Source organism: Schistocerca nitens, chromosome 9, assembly GCF_023898315.1.
Source record: "Schistocerca nitens isolate TAMUIC-IGC-003100 chromosome 9, iqSchNite1.1, whole genome shotgun sequence".
NCBI lineage: Eukaryota > Metazoa > Arthropoda > Insecta > Orthoptera > Acrididae > Schistocerca > Schistocerca nitens.
The window spans coordinates 261302917-261317173 of record NC_064622.1 but is presented as its reverse complement, the minus strand read 5'-3'; the positions used below and the strand labels follow the sequence as shown (position 1 = coordinate 261317173).

The 14257-nt window shown below is 40.4% G+C and overlaps 1 protein-coding gene across 7 annotated transcripts in view; it reads left to right on the top strand.

Annotated features, from left to right (window-relative positions):
* The window catches only part of LOC126203429 (bifunctional 3'-phosphoadenosine 5'-phosphosulfate synthase), a 365659-nt gene that overhangs the window by 338971 nt on the left and 12431 nt on the right, over nt 1–14257 (top strand). The window lies entirely within an intron of this gene.

Here is a 14257-nt window from a genome sequence, read left to right as displayed (position 1 = left end):
TTTACAATTTGTACAGAAACCAGATGGCAGTTATAAGAGTCGAGGGACATGAAAGGCAAGCAGTGGTTGGGAAGGGAGTAAGACAGGGTTGTAGCCTCACCCCGATGTTATTCAATCTGTATATTGACCAAGCAGTAAAGGAAACAAAAGAAAAATTCGGAGTAGGTATTAAAATCCATGGAGAAGAAATAAAAACTTTGAGGTTCGCCGATGACATTGTAATTCTGTCAGAGACAGCAAAGGACTTGGAAGAGCAGTTGAACGGAATGGATGGTGTCTTGAAGGGAGGATATAAGATGAACATCAACAAAAGCAAAACGAGGATAATGGAATGTAGTCGAATTAAGTCGGGTGATGTTGAGGGTATTAGATTAGGAAATGAGACACTTAAAGTAGTAAAGGAGTTTTGCTATTTGGGGAGCAAAATAACTGATGATGGTCGAAGTAGAGAGGATATAAAATGTAGACTGGCAATGACAAGGAAAGCGTTTCTGAAGAAGAGAAATTTGATAACATCGAGTATAGATTTAAGTGTCAGGAAGTCTTTTCTGAAAGTATTTGTATGGAGTGTAGCCATGGAAGTGAAACATGGACGATAAATAGTTTGGACAAGAAGAGAATAGAAGCTTTCGAAATGTGGTGCCACAGAAGAATGCTGAAGATTAGATGGGTAGATCACATAACTAATGAGGAGGTACTGAATGGGATTGGGGAGAAGAGGAGTTTGTGGCACAACTTGACCAGAAGAAGGGATCGGTTGGTAGGACATGTTCTGAGGCATCAAGGGATCACCAATTTAGTATTGGAGGGCCCCGTGGAGGGTAAAAATCATAGGGGGAGACCAAGAGATGCATACACTAAGCAGATTCAGAAGGATGTAGGTTGCAGTGGGTACTGGGAGATGAAGAAGCTTGCACAGGATAGAGTAGCATGGAGAGCTGCATCAAACCAGTCTCAGGACTGAAGACCACAACAACAACGACTTATCTTAGAAGAAAGATTAAGAAAAGGCAAACCTACGTTTCTAGCATTTGTAGACTTAGAGAAAGCTTTTGACAATGTTGACTGGAATACTCTCTTTCACATTCTAAAGGTGGCAGGGGTAAAATACAGGGAGCGAAAGGCTATTTACAATTTGTACAGAAACCAGATGGCAGTTACGAGTCGAGGGGCATGAAAGGGAAGCAGTGGTTGGGAAAGGGGTGAGACAGGGTTGTAGTCTCTCCCCGATGTTATTCAATCTGTATATTGAGCAAGCAGTAAAAGAAACAAAAGAAAAATTCGGAGTAGGTATTAAAATTCATGGAGAAGAAGTAAAAACTTTGAGGTTTGCCGATGACATTGTAATGCTGTCAGAGACAGCAAAGGACTTGGAAGAGCAGTTGAACGGAATGGACAGTGTCTTGAAAGGAGGATATAAGATGAACATCAACAAAAGCAAAACGAGGATAATGGAACGTAGTCGAATTAAATCGGGTGATGCTGAGGGAATTAGATTAGGAAATGAGACACTTAAAGTAGTAAAGGAGTTTTGCTATTTAGGGAGTAAAATAACTAATGATGGTTGAAGTAGAGAGGATATAAAATGTAGACTGGCAATGGCAAGGAAATCGTTTCTGAAGAAGAGAAATTTGTTAACATCGAGTATAGATTTAAGTGTCAGGAAGTCGTTTCTGAAAGTATTTGTATGGAGTGTAGCCATGTATGGAAGTGAAACATGGATGATAACTAGTTTGGACAAGAAGAGAATAGAAGCTTTCGAAATGTGGTGCTACAGAAGAATGCTGAAGATTAGATGGGTAGATCACATAACTAATGAGGAGGTGTTGAATAGGATTGGGGAGAAGAGAAGTTTGTGGCACAACTTGACTAGAAGAAGGGATCGGTTGGTAGGACATGTTTTGAGGCATCAAGGGATCACAAATTTAGCATTGGAGGGCAGCGTGGAGGGTAAAAATGGTAGAAGGAGACCAAGAGATGAATACACTAAGCAGATTCAGAAGGATGTAGGTTGCAGTAGGTACTGGGAGATGAAGAAACTTGCACAGGATAGAGTAGCATGGAGAGCTGCATCAAACCAGTCTCAGGACTGAAGACCACAACAACAACAACAATTTGATTTTTATATAAAACAGCAGCAAGCTATAGCCAGGATGTCTGTTCTGTTTTGGCTGTACAATCATGTTCACAATAAATCTGCTGTCAGTGTCACTGATGACACAACTTTCAGATTCGGACTTGATTCTGTTTATGACATGACAACATTATCACTCCATTTAATCTGCAATCAGCAAGGAAAATGCGAAATCTTGCCATTATCTGGGTTTTTTATCAGCTTCCTGCTACACTATATCCCCATGAATTTCAGTTTCTTTCCAACAGCTTATTTTACTCCTCAGTAGCTATGTCTTTGTCAGACATGTTATCTGCATGCACCTCAGTTCATTGTCATACCAAGACTTACGTATCTCTTCCTTCCCCACGCCAATGGAATATGATTTGACATACACTAGTCACCAAAAGGAAAAGGCCACAGCAAATTACATTTGATGGTTGATATGTTAAGTTTGGTTACTTCTAACTGCAAAATTTGGCAGACACAATCAAGACAAAACATATGAGCACATGATAAATTTTTCAATGCGTGTTGCGGAAAAATACTGACAGAAATTAAATTACTAATTACATGTTTGATACTTGTCTTTGTGTACCATCATCACTCCAGTATGTTTCTGTCCACCTGGAGATCATCTGCTCTTGCGGATCTGTTGCAAAACTTATACACAAGTTAGTTGGCCACGTCTGCATGCTCTTTTAATGCCTTACCCAGTACACCACAGTAACATGATAAACTGTCACACTTAAATTTTACCATTTATTTAACTGCATTTGGAGTTGTATGCTTGAATCTGAAGACATCTGTTGGAGGTAAAACTGCACTGCCTGAGCACCTTTAGAACATCCACAATAAAGTTGATAGTTATTGTAAATGAGACACTTTCAGAACTGTTCAAAATTGTTCATCATCACCGTCCTAAGCCAATGGTCATGCACTGCTGCATAGAAGCCTCATCCAAACTTCTCCATGCATTATAATATCCAGCTTTTTGCATCCAAGTTTGAACTGCTTGTTTCTTTATGTTGTAAATCTATTTTCCATGTTATCATTCTCTGGGGCTTTTCTCATTATGAGGAACCCAATACAAAATCTTGTTAGTCCATCAACCATTATTTTCTCTCACTGTAAGTCCATTCTTCCTCTATTTCAGTTTTGTAAGAGCTGCTATAATACCCTCAACTTGTGTCCTTCTCATATCCATTTATTTAGTTGCTTAGAAGTGATATGTTTGTTTATCAGCCTTTCAACATGTTTATCATGCAGTTAGCTTCACCAATTTAAATTATACATTTACCTGTAGTTTTTAGTTAAGCCGGCCGAAGTGGCCGTGCGGTTAAAGGCGCTGCAGTCTGGAACCGCAAGACCGCTACGGTCGCAGGTTCGAATCCTGCCTCGGGCATGGATGTTTGTGATGTCCTTAGGTTAGTTAGGTTTAACTAGTTCTAAGTTCTAGGGGACTAATGACCTCAGCAGTTGAGTCCCATAGTGCTCAGAGCCATTTTTTTGTAGTTTTTAGTTAAACACTTACAGTTTTTAAGGAATTTGCAAATTGATGATTTTAATTACATAATTTACATTACAGTATATTAAAAAAGGGCTGTGACTTACCAAATGGGAAAGTGCTGGGTAGATAGACACAAAAAAAACACACACACAAACAAATATCAAGCTTTCACAACCCACAGTTGCTTCATCAGGAAAGAGGGAAGGAGAGGGAAAGACGAAAGGATATGGGTTTTAAGGGAGAGGGTAAGGAGTCATTCCAATCCCAGGAGCGGAAAGACTTACCTTAGGGGGAAAAAGGGACAGGTATACACTTGCACACACACATATCCATCCGCACATATACAGACACAAGCATTCATATTTACATTATAGTGTATATCATTAGACATCTACATAACTATAAGTGAATAATTACACCATATCTTCCATTGTGTACCACTATATTAGTTACAGAAGAACACACGGTTCCTTCCTGTTTCACATTATATGTGAGTATCTACATTTTACATGAATGAAAAAGTATATTATGATTACACATGTTTTTTGAATAAATACACTTTAATTAGGATGTTTTCTGTTACGACTAGGAATAACACAATAAATATATCACCTTTCTATGGTTTACTGATGCAACAGTGATACAAACAATTCTGTTACCAAGCACCAAGTTGTAAATGAACACTTCATGGAAAATTATTTAAATTGATGGTGATTACACCAATGTCCAGGAAGTGCAAGTGAAATGCAGAATTCTGGCAGAAATCACAAGTCTGTTGAGACACTAAGCCTAGTAAACAGTGAAGGCCAAGTTGCAGTATAGCATTCAGATTCTAAGTCAAGAGCGCAGCTGAATCCGTGTCAAACGGCAGGTCCACTGCAGCACAGCACGTCCGAGTTGTAGAGTAGAAACATAACACAATGAGAACTGGATTGTGGACATCAGGAGCAATGTTAAATAAGGCTCCATAGTTAATGGAGCTGGTGGCTGGAGTCAGTGTATATTCTGGGGGGCCAATCGCTGAGTGTTATTGGTAGCCAATCTCTGTGTTTTGAAGTGTGCATATGCAAAGGTGGCCTGCGATATTAGCAGCAGGCCTCACGTGAACAAGTGTGGCCAATGATGCATTTCTTGACTGCACATCATGGAGCGCGCCACTGCTTGGTGTGGGAATTTAATAGTGGCAGGTACCACACCCCTTTCCCCTTGGGGAAGCAGGGAAGCATATGTTGTGAATGAACGCCACATCCGTGGGGTCCTCGTCTGAGTCCTCAGCAGAGTTGGCGACTCAGGACCCCAGCTGCAGGGTGAAGGTTGAATGGTGTGGACCTCGGCAACAGAGCTGGTGGAGCAGGAGGAGCCAGTGGAATGTCTTCATCTTCATCCGGAATTACTTGTGGTTGGTGATTGGGCAATGTCTCATAGTCTGAGAAAGGCAGTGGAAGTCTTGGGAGTTTGTCATTCAGGCCATCCATGAAGTTTGTGACTCCAGACTTGTTGACGTACCTCATTGCTACTGGTTGTGTCTGCAACCCGGGAACTGGTAATGGGAAAAGAATCTACAGCAGCTTCTGCTTCTTCATCAATGTGAAAACACAGAATTGCTTCTTTGTCAAACTCTGGCTTGGGTCCCCATGAAAGCCGGGAGAGGGCATCAGTGTTGACATGCTCAGTCATGTTGCTGAAGTGAACCTCATACTGGTAGCATGCCAAAAGTAAAGCCCAGTGCTGGAGATGGTAAGCAGTCCTGTCTGGAATCTTCGCTGCTGGACTGAATAAGGAGATCAGCGGTTTATGGTCTGTGATGAGGTGAAACTTTGGGCCATAAACAAAATTGTGCAATTTCTTTAATTTGAAGATGATAGCCAGTGCTTCTTTTCCTATTTGGGGGTAACTGCACTGAGTGTCAGTCAATGTTTTTGATGCATAGGCCACAGGATACTCAGAGCCATCTGCCTCCCTGTGTGCCAGGACTGCTCTGACGCCAGTATCAGATGTATCCATTGCAGTAGCTATCTGTTTTGTTGGATCAAAACGTGCGACGCAAAAGACCGTCAACAACTGGGATTGCAACCTGTGGAAGGTGCACCCGCAAGCTGGTGTCCACTGGAAATGCACCCCTTTTTTGCATAACTGGGACAAGGGGGTGGTTTCTGTTGCTGCTGTGGGTAAGAACTTACAGTAATACAATATCTTCCCCAGAAAGGAATGAAGTTACTTAAGCACTGAAGGTCTGGGAAGTTGGATTATGGCTTCAACATGTTTATCCAGAGGTCAAATGCCTGAGCTGGAAATGATGCGGCTGAGATATTCAATCTCAGGCTGGAGGCACTGAATAAAGATTTCACTTTGTGAAGGTGTACCTACCAAACAAGTTCTCAGCGGAATCAAAGCCCATGTGGCGTGGTAAGTGTAAGAAACTGTCGATATTTTGCATCAAGGGTAAGTTGGAGGTATGCATCTGCTAAGTCTGTTTTAGAGAAGAAACTTCCACCTTTCAATTTTGACAGTAAATCATCTGGCTTCAGAATAGGATATGTCTTAATCTCTGATTGGGCGTTGACAGTTACTTTAAAATCATCGCACAGGCGGATCTTCCCTGATGGCTTTAGCACTATGACTAATGGGGTAGCCCACTGACTAGAAGGAATAGGTTCTAGAACCCCAATTGCAGTTAGGCAATCCAAATTTTCCTTTATTTGGTGTCTGAGAGCTGATGGAATGGTGCGGGCTCAAAACTACGAGGCTGTGCATCATGTTTCAGTGCAATGTGCACCTCAAAATCCTTTGTGGTGCCAAGTTCTGGGGTGAACAGGTCCTCATAACCCTGGCAAAGTGTCTCTAGGTCTGAGTACAGAACATCTTTGGATACCAAATTCACAGAATCGTCTATTGAAAATCAAAATTTCTGAAAAGAGTTAAGTCCAAACAAGTTCTCAGCAGAATCACTGTAAACGACTAAGAAAGTAATGTGGTGGGTAACATTATATGTCATTGGCAGTTGACTGGAATTGTTTGTTTATTATACGCCATTACACATCTCTTCGTTTCTTGCAAGGGAGGAGCTCCAAGTTTCAAATAGGTACCGTAATTCAAAATGCTCACAGCTGTGCCAGTGTCTAACTGTAATTGAACTGGTGTCTCTGCAATTTGCATTTCTATGAAAAGCTTACTGGAGGTCTCTTGGTGGTCTATAGTGGCTACCAGATTAACATCCATCTGTTGGGCAGGAGGCTGTCTTGCCTGATGGGACTTCTGGCATACAGAAGCAAAATGGCAATTGGCAGAACAGTTTTGCCAATAGGCCCATCTCTTAGGACAGTCTTCACGTTGATTTTTTTTTTTTTAATAGTCCAGACATGATGGCAATTGTTTCAGTATCCAAGACCGATTTGATCCGCTCGTTCAAGGTGGAGGACGATGTTGATTAATAGTATGGCATCCCGCCTGGGTCTTCAAGTTGAAGTGCCTTGTGCTGGAAATCCCTGTCTGGCATACCCCGGATGATCATGTCCCTGATTATTTCTTCTGCATATGACTCCTCACTTTTAGGGGAACAAAACAACATTTGCCCTAAACCTTTCAACTCTTCAGCCCATTCTCTATGAGTCTGGTCTGGCTGTTTCTTGCATTGGTGAAATGCTACCCATGAGGAAATAACATGGGTAGGCCTCTGGTAATATTTAGTCAGCAACAAATGAATATTTGAAAAGGTTAGCTCTGAAGGCTTAGATAAGGGGGGCAATTTGCACAGTAACTGGTAAGCCTCAGGTTTTGACCAAGACATAAACAAAGATTTCATGAGCCTAGTGTCAGTTACCCTGAATGCATGGAAATGCCCCAGTGATGATTTGTATGCTTCCCAATCCTCTAAAGCCTCATCAAAGGAAGGAAAAGCCAGCACTTGCTGTGTTGTTTGCGCCTGCAGTAAGCTTTGAAGAAGTGGTTGGAAGGTGTTCTGTAGCAGCTTCTGGTTCTCGTCCTACTGATAAATAAGTTGCAGGAGTAGAGCTTCCATTGTAGAGGGCTGCTGGCTCATCAGCATTTTATCGTGTTATAACTAGGAATAACACAACAAATATATCACTGTTCTATGGTTGACATAACACTGATATAAATACACACATCAAAAAATGTTTTGTATCACCTTGATTCTGAGAGTTCCAGAACATGTACAGAAAATTGGAATAGAGATCAACATAAACATCATTTCTGCCCCTTTTATTGCTCATGAAAAACACACATTGCATGTTGTACCACCATACAGTGAGACGTTCAGAGGTAATGGTTCAGATTGCTGTCACACCAGTATCTCTAATACCCGGTAGCACATCCTCTTGCACTGATGCATGCCTCTATTCATCGTGGCATACTATCCACAAGTTCATCAAGGCACTTTTGGTCCAGATTGTCCCACTCCTCAAAGACGATTCGGCGTAGATCCCTCAGAGTGGTTGGTGGGTCACATTGTCCATAAACAGCCCTTTTAAATGAATCCGAGGCATATTCGATAGGGTTCATGTCTGGAGAACATGCTGGCCACTCTATTCAAGTGATGTAATTATCCTAAAGGAAGTCATTCACAAGATGTGCATGATGGGGGCGATACTCATCTGTGAAGAGAACATGATGCCAATTCTGAGCAGTCCATTCAGCATGTTGTTGGGCCCATCTGTACCATGCTGCATGGTGTCGTTATTGCAAAGATGGACCTCGCCATGGAGGTCAGGAGTGAAGTTGCGCATCATGCAGCCTATTGCACACAATTTGAGTCATAACACGACTTCCTATGGCTGCACGAAAACCATTATTCAACATGGTAGCTTTGCTGTGAGGGTTCCTCCAAACCATAATCCATGGGTAGCAGTGATCCACTGCAGTAGTAGCCCTTGGGCGACCTGAGCAAGGCATCTTATTGACAGTCCCTGTCTCTCTGTATCTCCTCCATGTCCGAACAACATCACATTGGTTCACTCCGAGACGCCTGAACATTTCCCTTGTTGAGAGCCCTTCCTGGCACAAAGTAACAATTTGGACACAATCAAATCGTGGTATTGACCGTCTAGGCAGGGCTGAACTACAGACAACACGAGCTGTGTACCTCCTTCCTGGTGGAATGACTGGAACTGATCGGCTTTTGGACACCCTCCGTCTAATAGGTGCTGCTTATGCGTGGTTGTTTACATCTTTGGGCGGGTTTAGTGACATCTCTCAACAGTCAAAGGGACTGTGTCTGTGATACAATAGCCACAGTCAGCGTCTATCTTCAGGAGTTCGGGAAACGGGATGATGCAAAACTTTTTTTGATGTGTGTAATTCTGTTACCAAGTGCCAAGTTGTAGATGAACACTTTATGGAAAACTATATAAATTGATGGTGGTTGTACCAATGTCCAGGAAGTGCAAGTGAAGTGCAGAATTTGGGTGGAAATCACAAGTCCATTGACATACTAAGTCTAGTAGACATTGAAGTCCAAGTTACAATATAGCATTCGGATTCCAAGTCCAGAGCGCAGTCAAATCAACATCATACAGCAGGTCCACCACAGCATAGTGCTTCTGAGTTGTGGAGTAGAAATACAACATGATAAGAACTGGCTTGTAGACATCAGGAATGATGTTAAATAAGGCTCCATAGTTAATGGAGCTGGGTTGTTGTATATTCTGGGTGGCCAATCACTGTGTTTTGAGGTGCATGCGCTTGAAGGCGCCATGCGATGTTAGCAAGGGGCCACGCACAGATGAGTGCATCAATGATGTATTTCTTGGCCATGCTTAATGGAGTGCACCGCTGCTTGGCATGAAGATTTAATGGTAGTGGACACCACATTTTCCTTATTATACATGTCCTTCAAGTTACTTTGAAGGTATTCTTCAGTTGAATAACTTGCCTTATTTTTAAACCATTCCTCTAATTCTAACTTAAACTTATTTAGAATAAGTATTTTTACTGATTGTGACACTTGAGAATACAAGTATCTGACTTTTGCTGGAATGGGGCAGTGGAGTAACTCAGTGATGTCAGATAAAAATTTGTGTCAGAGTGGGATTCAAACGCAGATTTCCTGCTTTAGGCCACACACTAAAGGGAAATGTCCTTTGTCTATTATTCCTTTTTGCTCACAGCACTACTGTATTCCTATGAGTGGTCAGACATAATTGTGCATCTGCATTGAAAGATCATTATGCTATCATGTGCATGTAAATAAGTGTGGTGTCTGTTCCTTCGGAATTCCATGCATGGGCAGGGGCACTTCTCTGTAGTGTGTGGTATATGGAGATTTGGGTTGGATGGGACACATGCTCCAATAGCCAAAATGTTTAAGGGAACCGCTCGTGTAAAATGGTCTTAAGTCTTCTGTGTTTGCAGTTATGTGCCTTTGGTAGACTTTAAAATGGTACGCCTAGCATGCAGTTGTTTCTGGAACTATGCAAATGTCAATTTATTCTCAGAGTAAATTTCTGTATATTTTCTTAGACATATATTAAGCACTTATACATATAGAGACTTGAGACTGTCATTATATTGAGTTGATTGAAATGTTTTTTACAGGATTCTCTAGGACCCAACCCTTGAATATATCTGATTGCTTTGTCTGCCATAAGAATACACAGTTTGTACCTGATAAATTTCTCCATTATAGAACCCCATACTGCAGCTGTGACTGAAAAAACACATAGCAACAAATAACTAATAAATTTATAGTGCTAGAATTTCTTAGTTTATAAAGTAGATAAATCACACATGTAAGTTTACCTGTAATGCTCATCCCATAACCTCTATTATGAGGTTCAACAGTTTGACACTTTAATTCCCTTCCTTTCATGCCTCTAGAATAAAATAAATTTCTTTTGTTTTTGCTTTATTTACACTTATGTGATAAGCTTTATACCAGTGGCTGCTTTCTTCGAATAGTTCCGTACTTTTGTCTATTACTATCTGCATATTCTCACTGGATGAAGTCGTAGTCATACCATAAGCATACAAGACATTTTTGCAAGCCACATAGTTTGCGAAGTCATTAACATCAACATTGCAGAGAAATGGTCCAAGAGCATAGCACTGTGGGATTCCTCTTTTTATCTTTGTTAGTTTTGACCTAAAACCTAACTTAATTTAGTGGTTTATCTACAGTATCATAGTATTCTCTTTTTTTGTTTTTGCAATAATCTCATGCGATACAGAATCAAAAGCTTCACTAAGTCTATGAATGTGGCACAGATGCCAGTTCCCTTTTCATAACCATTGTAAATTGCAGTTAACAGGCTTTAAATAGTTTTTATAGTTCATTGGTGTAGTCTAAATTCAAACTGTTTGTCATTCAGTAGGTTGTTATTCTCAAAATACATCTGAATAAGTATATGTATGTACTGGAAACTTCGAGAACATATTTCCACAAAAGTGAATTATCATTTGGTGCTCCCCTGCTCCTCTATTTTTCCCTCGTACACTTTCTCCATTGTCAGTTTTCGCTACTAACTGTGACACACACTGTATGTAAATCCTGCACTTGGGCACACCCCACAGCTTGGTGTGCTAAGTGTCTGCTGCTAATTGTATGTCCTATGAAGAAATCTTAAAGTACTCCTTTCAGTTTGGAGCCCTAGTTTGGAGTCTCTAACACAGGTTACAGACATTTTGTTTAAGGCACCTTGGGAATACACATCTGAACACAGTATTCAGTTGCTTAAATGAATTCCGAGCCATTTTACCCTCCTATTTATTTCTTTAAGTGCCCATTGACTTGATATTTTCATTTATCTGAGTAGTATAAATTGACTAACCATTACAATAACTTCTTCATTAATTGTTACTGTCTTGCTATCAGTGTACTGATTGTGCATTATTCTGGTTGTACTGTAATTCATCTTCAGCCCTTCTGTCATACTTGCTCTGTTCAATTCCTCTTCCTTTGCTGAAGTTGTTCTGGATTTCAAGCAAGTAAAAGAAAGATCTACACACTGAAGGTCACTCAGAGAAGATCAATTTTTGTTCATTCGTTATTCATCCCAGCATATTGATTAGGATTAACAGAGTCAAATGCTTTCTCGCAGTCTATAAAATGGTAGCTGATATTTGCTACTCTCTCTGTAATTTTGCTGACAACCTGTAGATATACCCACTCTAAAGTCAGCTTGTTTCTCTTCCATCACTAAAGTCTGAAGGTTTTTCCCAGACAATTAGTAATTATTTTTGTAAAAATCTTATTTTATGTACAAAGTACTAATGGACTTGTAGTTCTTTACATCTTCCCAGCTCCCTTTCTTGTGAAGTATAATAATTAAAGAATTGTTCCAACTGTTAGGTATCATATCCTTGTGCAAATATAACGAGAACAACTGTGTGAATTTTGCTTCACCTTTCACATGATTCTGTCATTTCTTTTATTATTCCACCATGCTCATTAATCTCTTTCTATACAACTAACTGCTACTTCTTCTGGTAGAACTTCAACAGTGCGCCCAGTCTCACACTATAATCTTTGTGTTCATTTCCTTATGTGTACTATATAGATAGCGGTACCTTCAGTATGGTCTCCCGTTTTGTTATAACAGTATGGCACATCTGATGTCTTCTTTGTCACTTACCTTGTGTTTTCTGAAATTATGTTTCCTTTGTTTCTCTTTGCTTTTGCAACATATCTGTTTCCAGTTTAATATTTGTCAAAGCTGCATTTCTCATATTTAGCTCTTTAGTTTCTCCGTTCTCTAAAGCCCGAAATGCACTTGTTAATTGTAATTGGCTTCAATGCTGTTGTGGCGCACTAATAGGTGAACAGTGTTTGAGTGTTATAACTATTAGAGCAACACTGTTTTGAAAGAAAAAGTTGTTCTGCCAATTATATTCATCACTTTTATATATTATATTAGAGTTGACTTATTATGGAAAGGGTAGTTGCTCTTCCACTGAAAGACCTGAGTCGAAACAAGGCCCCCAGAGTAGACAACATTCCATTGGAACTACTGACGGCCTTGGGAGAGCCAGTCCTGACAAAACTCTACCATCTGGTGAGCAAGATGTATGAAACAGGCAGAATACCCTCAGACTGCAAGAAGAATATAATAATACCAATCCCAAAGAAAGCAGGTGCTGACAGATGTGTAAATTACCGAACTATCAGTTTAATAAGTCACAGCTGCAAAATACTAACGCGAATTCTTTACAGACGAATGGAAAAACTAGTAGAAGCCGACCTCGGGAAAGATCAGTTTGGATTCCGTAGAAATGTTGGAACACGTGAGGCAATACTGACCCTATGACTTATCTTAGAAGCTAGATTAAGGAAGGGCAAATCTACGTTTCTAGCATTTGTAGACTTAGAGAAAGCTTTTGACAATGTTGACTGGAATACTCTCTTTCAAATTCTGAAGGTGGCAGGGGTAAAATACAGGGAGCGAAAGGCTATTTACAATTTGTACAGAAACCAGATGGCAGTTATAAGAGTCGAGGGACATGAAAGGGAAGCAGTGGTTGGGAAGGGAGTGAGACAGGGTTGTAGTCTCTCCCCGATGTTATTCAATCTGTATATTGAGCAAGCAGTGAAGGAAACAAAAGAAAAATTTGGAGTAGGTATTAAAATCCATGGAGAAGAAATAAAAACTTTGAGGTTTGCCGATGACATTGTAATTCTGTCAGAGACAGCAAAGGACTTGGAAGAGCAATTGAACGGAATGGATAGGGTCTTGAAAGGAGGATACAAGATGAACATCAACAAAAGCAAAATGAGGATAATGGAATGTAGTCGAATTAAGTCGGGTGATGCTGAGGGAAGTAGATTAGGAAATGAGACACTGAAAGTAGTAAAGGAGTTTTGCTATTTGGGGAGCAAAATAACTGATGATGGTTGAAGTAGAGAGGATATAAAAGGTAGACTGGCAATGGCAAGGAAAGCATTTCTGAAGAAGAGAAATTTGTTAACATCGAGTATAGATTTAAGTGTCAGGAAGTCATTTCTGAAAGTATTTGTATGGAGTGTAGCCATGTATGGAAGTGAAACATGGACGATAAATAGTTTGGACAAGAAGAGAATAGAGGCTTTCGAAATGTGGTGCTACAGAAGAATGCTGAAGATTAGATGGGTAGATCACATAACTAATGAGGAAGTATTGAATAGGATTGGGGAGAAGAGAAGTTTGTAGCACAACTTGACCAGAAGAAGGGATCGGTTGGTAGGACATGTTCTGAGGCATCAAGGGATCACCAATTTAGTATTGGAGGGCAGCGTGGAGGGTAAAAATCGTAGAGGGAGACCAAGAGATGAATACACTAAGCAGATTCAGAAGGATGTAGGTTGCAGTAGGTACTGGGAGATGAAGAAGCTTGCACAGGATAGAGTAGCATGGAGAGCTGCATCAAACCAGTCTCAGGACTGAAGACCACAACAACAACAACAGTTGCTCTTCACCATATAGTGGAGCTGAGTAGCAGACAGCCACAACAAAAAGACTATCTTCCTGTTGTGTATCTATGACCTAGCATCTCCGCTATGTTAGTTTTTTAAAAGTCATGCACTTCAGAACAGTTTGCAGAATACGTATGTAGATTTTTTTCAACATCTATGTGAGAGAATTTACAGCTAATACCTGTCTCTATGAGTCAAAATTTTTAGTACTGCCGGTAGACACATATAAAAG